Source organism: Herpailurus yagouaroundi, unplaced genomic scaffold (assembly GCF_014898765.1).
Source record: "Herpailurus yagouaroundi ecotype Mexico unplaced genomic scaffold, PumYag 77, whole genome shotgun sequence".
NCBI classification, from domain to species: Eukaryota; Metazoa; Chordata; class Mammalia; order Carnivora; family Felidae; genus Herpailurus; species Herpailurus yagouaroundi.
The window spans coordinates 88,442,621-88,452,868 of record NW_024412388.1 but is presented as its reverse complement, the minus strand read 5'-3'; the positions used below and the strand labels follow the sequence as shown (position 1 = coordinate 88,452,868).

The 10,248-nt window shown below is 37.2% G+C and overlaps 1 pseudogene; it reads right to left on the bottom strand.

Annotated features, from left to right (window-relative positions):
- Positions 1 to 8,373: 8,373 nt before the first annotated feature.
- On the bottom strand, positions 8,374 to 9,518 carry LOC121017869 (ADP/ATP translocase 2-like; annotated as a pseudogene).
- Positions 9,519 to 10,248: the final 730 nt, after the last annotated feature.

The following is a 10,248-nucleotide window of genomic DNA, read 5'->3' as shown; positions in this document are numbered from 1 at the left end:
ATTAAAGTAAAGAAAAGGGTAAGTGTTGCTGGTTTGTCAAGTGCTCTCCAGAGGGAATCAGAAGTAAGCAAAGGACATAAGCAGGGGACAGAAAATAAAAATAAGCTTGGAGCACTCCAAAAGATCTTTCCAGTTCTATTGGTTGTAAAACATTATGCAAAGTTGGAGGGAGGGAAAAAAGGGAAAATATGAATCATGCATGTTAGTATCCTACCTCCTAAGAGGAGTGTACAAAACCTATCTTTGTATTCAGAGGAGGTTGTAAGAGTAACATCTTTTTTTTTTTTTTTTTTTTACACCCTGGACATTTTGGCTCTTGTTTGTTTTCTGTTCTATATTTTTACTGTTTTCTTTTTATGTTATAATGGACAAAGAAGCTATGTATACACGGTAACTACATCATTCAAATGATTACAGTAACTAAGATTTGACATTTTTATGCTCAATGACTTAACCCATTAACTGAGTAATAAATATTCGTAAATGAATATGGTTATAAATTATAAGTTCAAAATATTTATCAATCAACTGCAAACAAAATAATTCAGCAGAGAATTATCAGAAGCTTTACTCTTATGATTCCTAAACACAAAGATGAACTATTGCTTATTATCTAAACTTGTGATTTTTTTTTGTATCTTACCAACATTCTTTAATGCAAACAGAAGTTGATATAATCTTCCTTCTTAATTACCTTCCATTACTAGAGGCAAGATACAATTCCTGAAAACCAAGGCTTCTTATCTGTTTTTCATGTAATTGTTGACATAATTGGAAATTTTTCCTTTTGAAAATCGGTGTTGATTTCCCCCATCGTTTAATTACAGTTCCCTGAATTGGATCCTCTTTTCTATTTTCAATTTTCGATATTACATACACATACATAAAACATAAACACACATGCCTTTTAAGGAAAAAAAAAAGTTGCATTCTTTAGAATATAGTTCAGTCAATCAGAATGCATGTAATATATGTAGAATAGCACATAGCATAGAAGAAGATATAACTTAATAATGATATTTTTATCTTGACCAAAATATATTTCCACAGTTTATGGGAAAAAGTATTATTGTCAGTGAGAGCTATGGGAGGTAGCTCTTGTATTCTTACAAAGTTAAACCCTAGTTTAATCCATACTTCAGAATCATGTTATATCTACCCATAACTTAGTGGCCAAAAAAAGGAACAATAATCATAAATAAGTGTTTTCTTTTGGCATTGAAAATCCAGTGGGGATATAGTAGAATATCATTTTTAAATAGCTTATTTAATATGGATTTAATATCTATCACATTATATTCACTATTTTCTTATGTACAGATATTAAAGTTCAGAGATTGGATTTAAATTTCTGACTGGATTTAAATCCTGATTTAATAAATCAAAATAATATCATATAATTGCCAAAAATTCTTAGTTAAAATCTAAAAGAATTTTATTTTTTATTTTTTTTTTAAATTTTTTTTTCAACGTTTATTTTATTTATTTATTTTTGGGACAGAGAGAGACAGAGCATGAACGGGGGAGGGGCAGAGAGAGAGGGAGACACAGAATCGGAAACAGGCTCCAGGCTCTGAGCCATCAGCCCAGAGCCCGACGCGGGGCTCGAACTCACGGACTGTGAGATCGTGACCTGGCTGAAGTCGGACGCTTAACTGACTGCGCCACCCAGGCGCCCCAGAGAACTGAACTTTTATTATTTTTTTTTAATTTTTTTTCAACGTTTTATTTATTTATTTATTTATTTATTTATTTATTTATTTATTTTTGGGGGGGACCGAGAGAGACAGAGCATGAACGGGGGAGGGGCAGAGAGAGAGGGAGACACAGAATCAGAAACGGGCTCCAGGCTCTGAGCCATCAGCCCAGAGCCTGACGCGGGGCTGGAACTCACGGACCGCGAGATCGTGACCTGGCTGAAGTCGGACGCCTAACCGACTGCACCACCCAGGCGCCCTAAATGATTTAATGCTACTGAGTCTCTGATAAAGAATACTATCAACCAAAAAGGAATGGCTACTTAGGTCCAGTTAGCTTAAGAGCTAGGACTAGATCATCAAATTCTGATCCTTAATCTCTTTTCTTCATATTTATTCATCAAGTACTGTCAGATATATTTTCAGAATAATTATCTAAGTGTACCAGGGATGCTATTATTAAACTACTTTTACAGTTAAGAAATATGCGACTTAGAATGATTCTCTGATTTTATCTGGGTTGCACAGAAGGGACCACCTCAGAAAATCTTATGAGACATTCTTTAATTCTTAAAAAAAATGATATATTCATTACTTTGTGAAGCTTCTTATATAGCTTTCCTTTACCTTTACCTCTGTATAAATTTGAATTAGGTCCAGCTTTATACTGCCAGAAAGTAAAACTTTTCCTTACCACCTTAGATTCAGTAACTGGGGGCTTGTGAATTACATCTTTTTTTTTTTTTTTTAAGTTTTATTTATTTTGAGATAGAGAGCACAAGTGGGAAACCGGCAGAGAGACAGGGAGAAAGAATCCCAAGCAGGCTCTGCACTGACAGCAGAGAGCCAGATGCAGGGCTTGAACTGTGAGATCATGACCTGAGCCAACATCCGGAGAGCTTAACCAACTGAGCCACCAAAGCACCCCTGGGGGCTTGTGAATTAAACTAACACAAGACCAATTAACAGAAGAAAAGGCACAGAGTTTTCATTAATATTTATGTGCAAGGGAGTTCACAGAAAAGAAGTGATACTCAAATAAGTGGTTAAACTGGGGATCTTATATACCTTTTTAACAAAGGGATGTGGGTTGGGCTTCAAGGGATGACAATTTGTGGAGAAGTAACTAGAAAATAAATGTGGGAACTAAGGGAAGAGAGGAGCTATTTTAGTAAAGGCTGTTTATACAAATTGATCTTGGTATAAACTCATCTGAGATGATAAGATTCCCTCTCTCTCTGATACAGGATTTCTTCAAAGGGAAATTGATGCTCAGTTTTTGGGCAGAGAAAAGGCAGAGAACTCTTCAGATCAAAATATTACTCATGCCAACGTGGCATATTCGGGGATTTGAAGGTGCTTTACAGTTATCAGAGACCCAAATCCCTTCCATATATCTGCTCTTGAACTCCAGCTGCAAGGTCACGCCATGGTCCAAGATGGCTGTCAGAGCATCAGTCAGATCAGTTACAGGCTTCAGCAAGAAGGGAGAGAGGACAAACGGCTCATCACAGCTAGCTATATCCCTTCTTAAGGAGCATGCCTTGAAGCTCCACCCAACAATTTCTATTCATATCTGAAAAAGAAGTTAATCGTGGTTATGCTGATAGATTCAGAGGAACTAGACTAGTCTAAATGACTAGAAAAGCAGTCATTTAGCTGGATGTTTTCCTACTCTGAAGTAATATGAGCATCATTTACTTAAAAGGAAGGAAGAAAGATAAGCAATTCTGCTGCATAATTTCTATTTGCTCTTCCAGTCTACTTCACATCATTGTCTACTGTTTTTCCCCCAGGAGGCTAACTTACACAAACTGCATCATCAGAACACACTTGCCCTCTGGCTGCCAATTAAGACAAACAAGAAAATTGAAGGACAGAAGTAGTAAGTGTTATGGATATTTATTTTCCATGCTTCTTTCCTGCCAGCCTATAATTCTTTGGCAGCTGCATTCAACTTCTTGAGGCCATAGCTTCTACAAAGGCAATCTTTTCCTACAATTACAGCTGCCCTTGGACCTAGGAGTGGAGATAGTTCTCGGATTTGTTATTCTGTGAGTACTCCACCATTCCTATCTCTGTCCACACATTCACGAATAGACCTGTATTGGTTTGCTTGGGCTGCCAAAACAAGTACCAGAGACTGAATGGCTTAAACAACAGAAATCTATTTGCTCACAATTCGAAAGGCTAGAACTATGAAATCAAAGTGTTGGCAGTGTTTCTTTATTCTGAGGTTTCTCTCTTTGGCTTCTAGATGGACGTCTTCTCCCTATATCTTCTCATGGTCTTCCAACAGTGCCCATGTTTCCTCTTCTAAGGACACCAGTCACATTGGATTAAGGCCTACTCTTATGACCTCATTTTAACTTTATTACCTCTTTAAAATCCCAATCTCCAAATACAGACACATTCTGAAGTACTAGGGCTTTACCATGGGAATTTCTGGGCAGGGGAGGTACACAATAACAGCCCATAGCAAGTCCCTTCAATAACATTTCTTTAATTACTCTTTGTGAGTCCATTTGTCCTCTCTGGGAGGCTAACAATCTTTGTATCTCTGTCTTAGTCTCCATAGTATTTATGGCAGTGTTTCCCAAACTTTAATGTGCATGCATACTACTTGGGCATTTTGGTAAGAATGCATTGGGATTCAGTAAGGAGGAGGAGTATTGCTATTTTGCATGCTTCCAAATGATGTCAGTATAATGCACCACATCTTGAGTTGCAGAGTGCGCGCGCGTGCGCTCTCTCTCTCTCTCTCTCTCTCTCTCTCTCTATATATATATATATATATATATATATACATATTACCCAGTTGTTGGCATGAATAATCATTCCACTCAGCTGGTCCTGTCTTACCTTGGACTTAGTGAGGCTAATTGATGGTTTTGTTTCATTTTGTTTTGTTTTTATCTGGGTTCCCTCCAAACATCTTGACATGAGGATTCATACATCTTCACATAATAGAATAGTGTGCTCTAACTTACTGGAAGTGTGAGTTCTGGCTTTCTAATTCAATATAACATAGATAATGTTTATTGTAACTTGTTTATTAATGTCTCCCCAGAGTAACATTTTAATGAACTTTCACTTCCATTCTTCAAAGTTGTTTGAACTAAAATACATTCTAAGTAGTATTATAAAATAAAGATTAAACATAAAAATAAAACATCATAAAATCTTTATAAATTAAATATATTGGCATTTCTTAGTCTCTTCTTCTTTTATAGTAGCTCATTAGCACAAAAGTAAAAGTATTTTAATTTAGACTTAAGAGTTACTACCAGTCACTCCTCTGGGAGTCAAGCATTACTGGTTTTCTCAGGAACTTAACATTTTTAATCTTAAATAATAATGTAGAAGAGGGATAATGCTGGCAGTATTAAATTATATACATAATGGTAGTTTTTTAAATAACCATTACCTTATAAAACTAATAAATATCAACATGTTAACTGAATAAATGGATAAATAAGGGATTGGTGGAGTAAATGAGCTATATATTTACAAGGTATCTAAAAATAAAGATGAACAGTATGGATGAAACACCTAATTGCAATGTTAAATGTACTAAGAGCTTTTTTGGAGAGTTTATATTTAATTGTAGGAAATAAGGTCATTAGAGTTTTAGGTTTTTGACACATACTTTCTAAGGGGGCCTCTTTCCTCAGGCCACATGAGCTTGTACTGAAAATATGGACAACAAAATGGTAAAAATATAGTAAATCTAGCTTCAGACAACAGCTCTTGTCCACCTCAGGAGAAGGAAGCTCACGTGTTTATGCTGCTCATGAGAATCAGAAGCAGAGCATCTGCCAATCCCCTCCATTATTTGTTTCCTTCAGACAAATACTTGTCACAGGCTTGATACATTCCATATTGACATTGTCTCATAGTTTTACTGTCGCCATTTTGAAGTGCAGGAATAGCACTATTACCAGGCAAGTCTGCCTTAGGCTCTGTGTGAATGAAGGTACTTATGATGTAAGAAAAACAAGAGGACAAAAAGAAGATAAAGCCAGGGGGCAAGATCACTATACAAATATACACTGTCACATCCTTCACACTAGCCAGAGGTAAGTCACAAATTAAATCACCTGAAAAAAATGAAACAAAGTCAGCTATTTTAATCAGATTAATTCAGCCATAAAATTCACCATTTGTTCTATATAAGAATATTTTTCAGGTCCTGAAAACACCCGAGGAAAATCCCCTCAGGAGTTTCCTAGAATATGGCACCATGAAATGTGGTGAATAGCATTACTGTCTGCCCGTAGACATTATTCAATGAATGTGTATTGGTTTATAGCACTGATTTGCTAAAACATGTAGAGTAAATATAACAACATAGTTTTTATAGTTCCTTACTATAGGCTAAATAGATATTGTCATAGTTGTATAAAACTAGTTTAACAAAGGAATAAAACATTTAGATTTGAAATCTTTAGTGCTCTGACTTATCTGAAGTTTAAAACTTAAAACATTTAGAGAATAAATGTGTTGCATCTCTTTTAGTAAAATGTACTTACTATCTCATTACTGTGGGCTGAGGAAATGGTTTCACAATTGCTGATATTTTTCTTGATGAGAGAAGCAGCTATTGAATCACTGGTCTTAGGTGACAAATGTACTTCAAAAACAAAGTTAGTAGACTTCTCTAACTGTGGGAGGAAAGACCGGTCCTGACAATTTTTATTCAGGGTTCACTTACTATGAAAGACAATGTCTTACGTACTGAGGGGGAATATGAATATGAATGAGCTATATCTACAGCTCAAAAAATAAGGTAAAAATTTAGTAGACATGATGAATAATTTGTTCCTCTAAACCCAAAAGTTTATCTCAAGTCAGGTTGCATGGAGTCTATAAAATTATTATGTACACATAACCAATTGTACTCACTCCTCTACATAGGTTACAGTCAAAGTGAGAAAGTGGTCCCAGACACTCCAGGAAATAGTATTCTAATAATTTCAATGACCCAAAAGGAAGTGTTCATGTAACAAACAATAGATGGTCAATTTCTCTACAGAATTAAGTTTAGACGATCTGTGGAAAACACTTGAATTCTTGCACCTGTCAATACAATTAGGAAGAGATGCATCCTTCATCTCACTTTTACTTGTAATATACTGATATTTGCTCATATATTCAGCTACTTAAAAACATCTGTTTAATGTTTATTAATCTTTGAGAGAGAGAGAGAGAGAGAAAGAGAGAGAGAGAGGTGGGGGGAGGGGCAGAGAGAGAGGGACACACAGAATCCAAAGCAGCCTCCAGGCTCTGAGCTGTCAGCACAAGAGCCCGATGCAGAGCTGGAACTCACTGACCATGGGATCATGACTTGAGCCAAAGTCAGATGCTTAACTGACTGAGCCACCCAGGTGCCCCTATTCAGCTACTTTTTAAAAAAAATTAAATGATTCTATATTCCACAGAAAGTTCAGAGAGCCCTAGGAGAGCTATTGAGTGAAAACATTTGAAGTAGTAGTAATGAAATAGTTTTAAGAAGATGTAAGCATTACTTAGTAACAATTTCTCTCAAGAAACGCAGACCTTTACAAACTAATATTATTGGTTAGGAAAATGGGCAATGTCTATATGGGACACATGATCTAGAGCAACCCTATTGATGTTCTTTTAAGTAATTTGGGTATTTAAATATAAAGCTGATTTCTTAGCTACTTCATACCCGTAGGTGAATTATGGTAGAAGGTTTCACTAAAAGGTTAGAGCACTAAACACAAAGTTACTCCCAGTGCTAAATGGAAAAGGGACTAAATCATAGTGAAACAATTATAACAGGTGGTATGCAAGTAACGTAATAGTTAAGATTAACAGTAAGATAAAGCCAAAGAAAAATCTGTACACAAATAAATACGAGATTACTGAAATCAGGGACATTCTGAGAAAGTTAATAAGGAAATTTAGGGCCATTCTTTAAAAAAAGATTATACTGAAATAAAATTGTGTAAAAAAGAATTGAAATATAGTTGAGAACTTTCCATTTTATTTTTTTTTCAACGTTTTTTATTTATTTTTGGGACAGAGAGAGACAGAGCATGAACAGGGGAGGGGCAGAGAGAGAGGGAGACACAGAATTGGAAACAGGCTCCAGGCTCCGAGCCATCAGCCCAGAGCCTGACGCTGGGCTCGAACTCACGGACCGCGAGATCGTGACCTGGCTGAAGTCGGACGCTTAACCGACTGCGCCACCCAGGCGCCCCAGAGAACTTTCCATTTTAAATGTTTGCCTTCATAGGGTGATAGTGTCTTAGTTAAATACCAGGCCCTTTCAAAAGAAAATAAGATAAGTATATTCCTGGGACCTAATCATACCATTTTAATGAATTAGTTACAAAGAATTTTGGAATCTGTCCCTTGTTTGAAAAAAAAAATGGATCAATATTTTTTATGAAAAAAGTAAAAGCAGTTGTTTTTAAGAGGTATTTTAAAATTTCAGATATTTTTTATTTCTTCAAATTTACTTATCAGGAGTGACTGAAATAAAAAATATAATTGAGAGTCATCATCATAGAAATAGCTTTAAGAGAAAACCGGTCAGATGAATATTATTGCTCCTCATTTTCAACCAGTAAGTAGTTGCCACTGACAGATAGCCAATAGTCTGTCAAGAATGCTCTAGGTATGTTACATAATACAACATGCCTGTTCACAGGGGGAGAAACTCGGAATTAACTTCCGTGAACTTGATTTCATCATACAAGTTAGGCACCAAAGCACCACCCATGCCTCTGAGGACACTGGACCATACACCCTCAAAAAAAGCTTCAGCTCCTTCACTGCAAGAAATATCCCACCAGCAGTCAAGCCTGCCTGTGTACACGATGTCACCTCCTTTGTGCCCTGACTGCACCATCATATGGCAGTGAACAGTGTCAGATGGACAAGAAATCAACCCGGCATCCATTGTGATGGATTGTATTATCATCCAGCTGATGAAGTTGTGAATATCCTTGGGATTTGGAAGTGTTCCCTTTGCAGTGTCCTAGACACTGAAGTAGGCAGCTTGGTAGGTAATACCCTGCACAGATACATTAAAATCTAGTACGGGCCCCTCATCCCACCAGATTTGTAGTCCTTAACCTGGCAGTCACTGAGGCCTCAGGATTTCTTTTCAGCTCCAGTTTTGCCCACATCAACTGTTAGATGGGTATAGACAAAATCAAGAGGATACACAAAACACAAGGATGGGTCTGCAGCAGCACCACTTGATGCCAGATTCCTTGCAAAGTAGTGCCAAAACTGGGTTCTCTTGTCCACACCACCCAGGAAGCTCTGTTTTTTTTTTTTTCAATGTTTATTTATTTTTGGGACAGAGAGAGACAGAGCATGAACGGGGGAGGGGCAGAGAGAGAGGGAGACACAGAATCGGAAACAGGCTCCAGGCTCTGAGCCATCAGCCCAGAGCCCGACGCGGGGCTTGAACTCACGGACCGCGAGATCGTGACCTGGCTGAAGTCGGACGCTTAACCGACTGCGCCACCCAGGCGCCCCTGGGAAGCTCTATTTGTATGTATCTTTGAAGGCAAAGTTGAGAGCCTGGGTGGGGAAGTATTTGATGCCATTGGGCAGGTTACCACGCTGGAAGCACAGGACTCCCTGCTCCATGGGGATATGAACCACGCAGTTTATAATGCCCTAGTACTGCTTATCTGCAGTGATTTGCCTGTGGGCACTGTGCACTTGCAGCAGCAGCTTGACCCAATGGATGGGCTCTACTATGTCTTGGAGGTCTACTGCAGCCACTCCACCCTCTAGGAAGTCCTTGGTGAAGGACATAGAGCCATCTGTCATGTTGAAAGGAAAGAGGAGGCAGGTGACTACAGTAGGAACTGGCTGGGACTTTAGGAAGCATATTTTAATATTTAAGGAGTCATTATCATATGGCAAATTAATATGCTTTGTTGGCTTGCAATTTTTAAAGCCATTTAAAAAATATTGACATAAAATGAATTGCACATATTTAAAGTTTAGGAGCCCTTTTTTAGATTCTTTGTGATTATCTGTATAGACAATCATATCTTTTGCCTATCATATCTTCTGCAAATAGATGTAGTTTTACTTCTTCTCTTTTTCTAATTTATATGCTCTTTATTTTCCTTTTTCCTTTTGCCTTACTGAAAATCTATCTCATTAGCAAACCAACATAACATTGAATATGAGTAGGGGGAGGAGATACCCTTGCCTTATTCTTGATCTGAGGCAGAAAGTCGTCTCTCACTATTACATATGATATTAGCTGGAGGATTTGTTGATGTTCCTTATGAGATTAAGGAAGTACCCTGCTTCTAGTTTGTTGAGAGCTTTATCAGGAACAGATGTCTGAGTTTTCCAAATGCTTTTTTCTTCATCTGTTGCTACAATAATTTTTTTTTCTTATTTGGTTACTCTGTTAACATGGTAAAAAAAAAAAAAACATTTTTTTTTTTCAATATTGAACAAGCCTTGCATTCCTGGGATGAACCTCACTTGGTTGTGATGTAGGGCTGGGTTTGTTGTTGTTTTGGTTATCCTCAGTGCATCG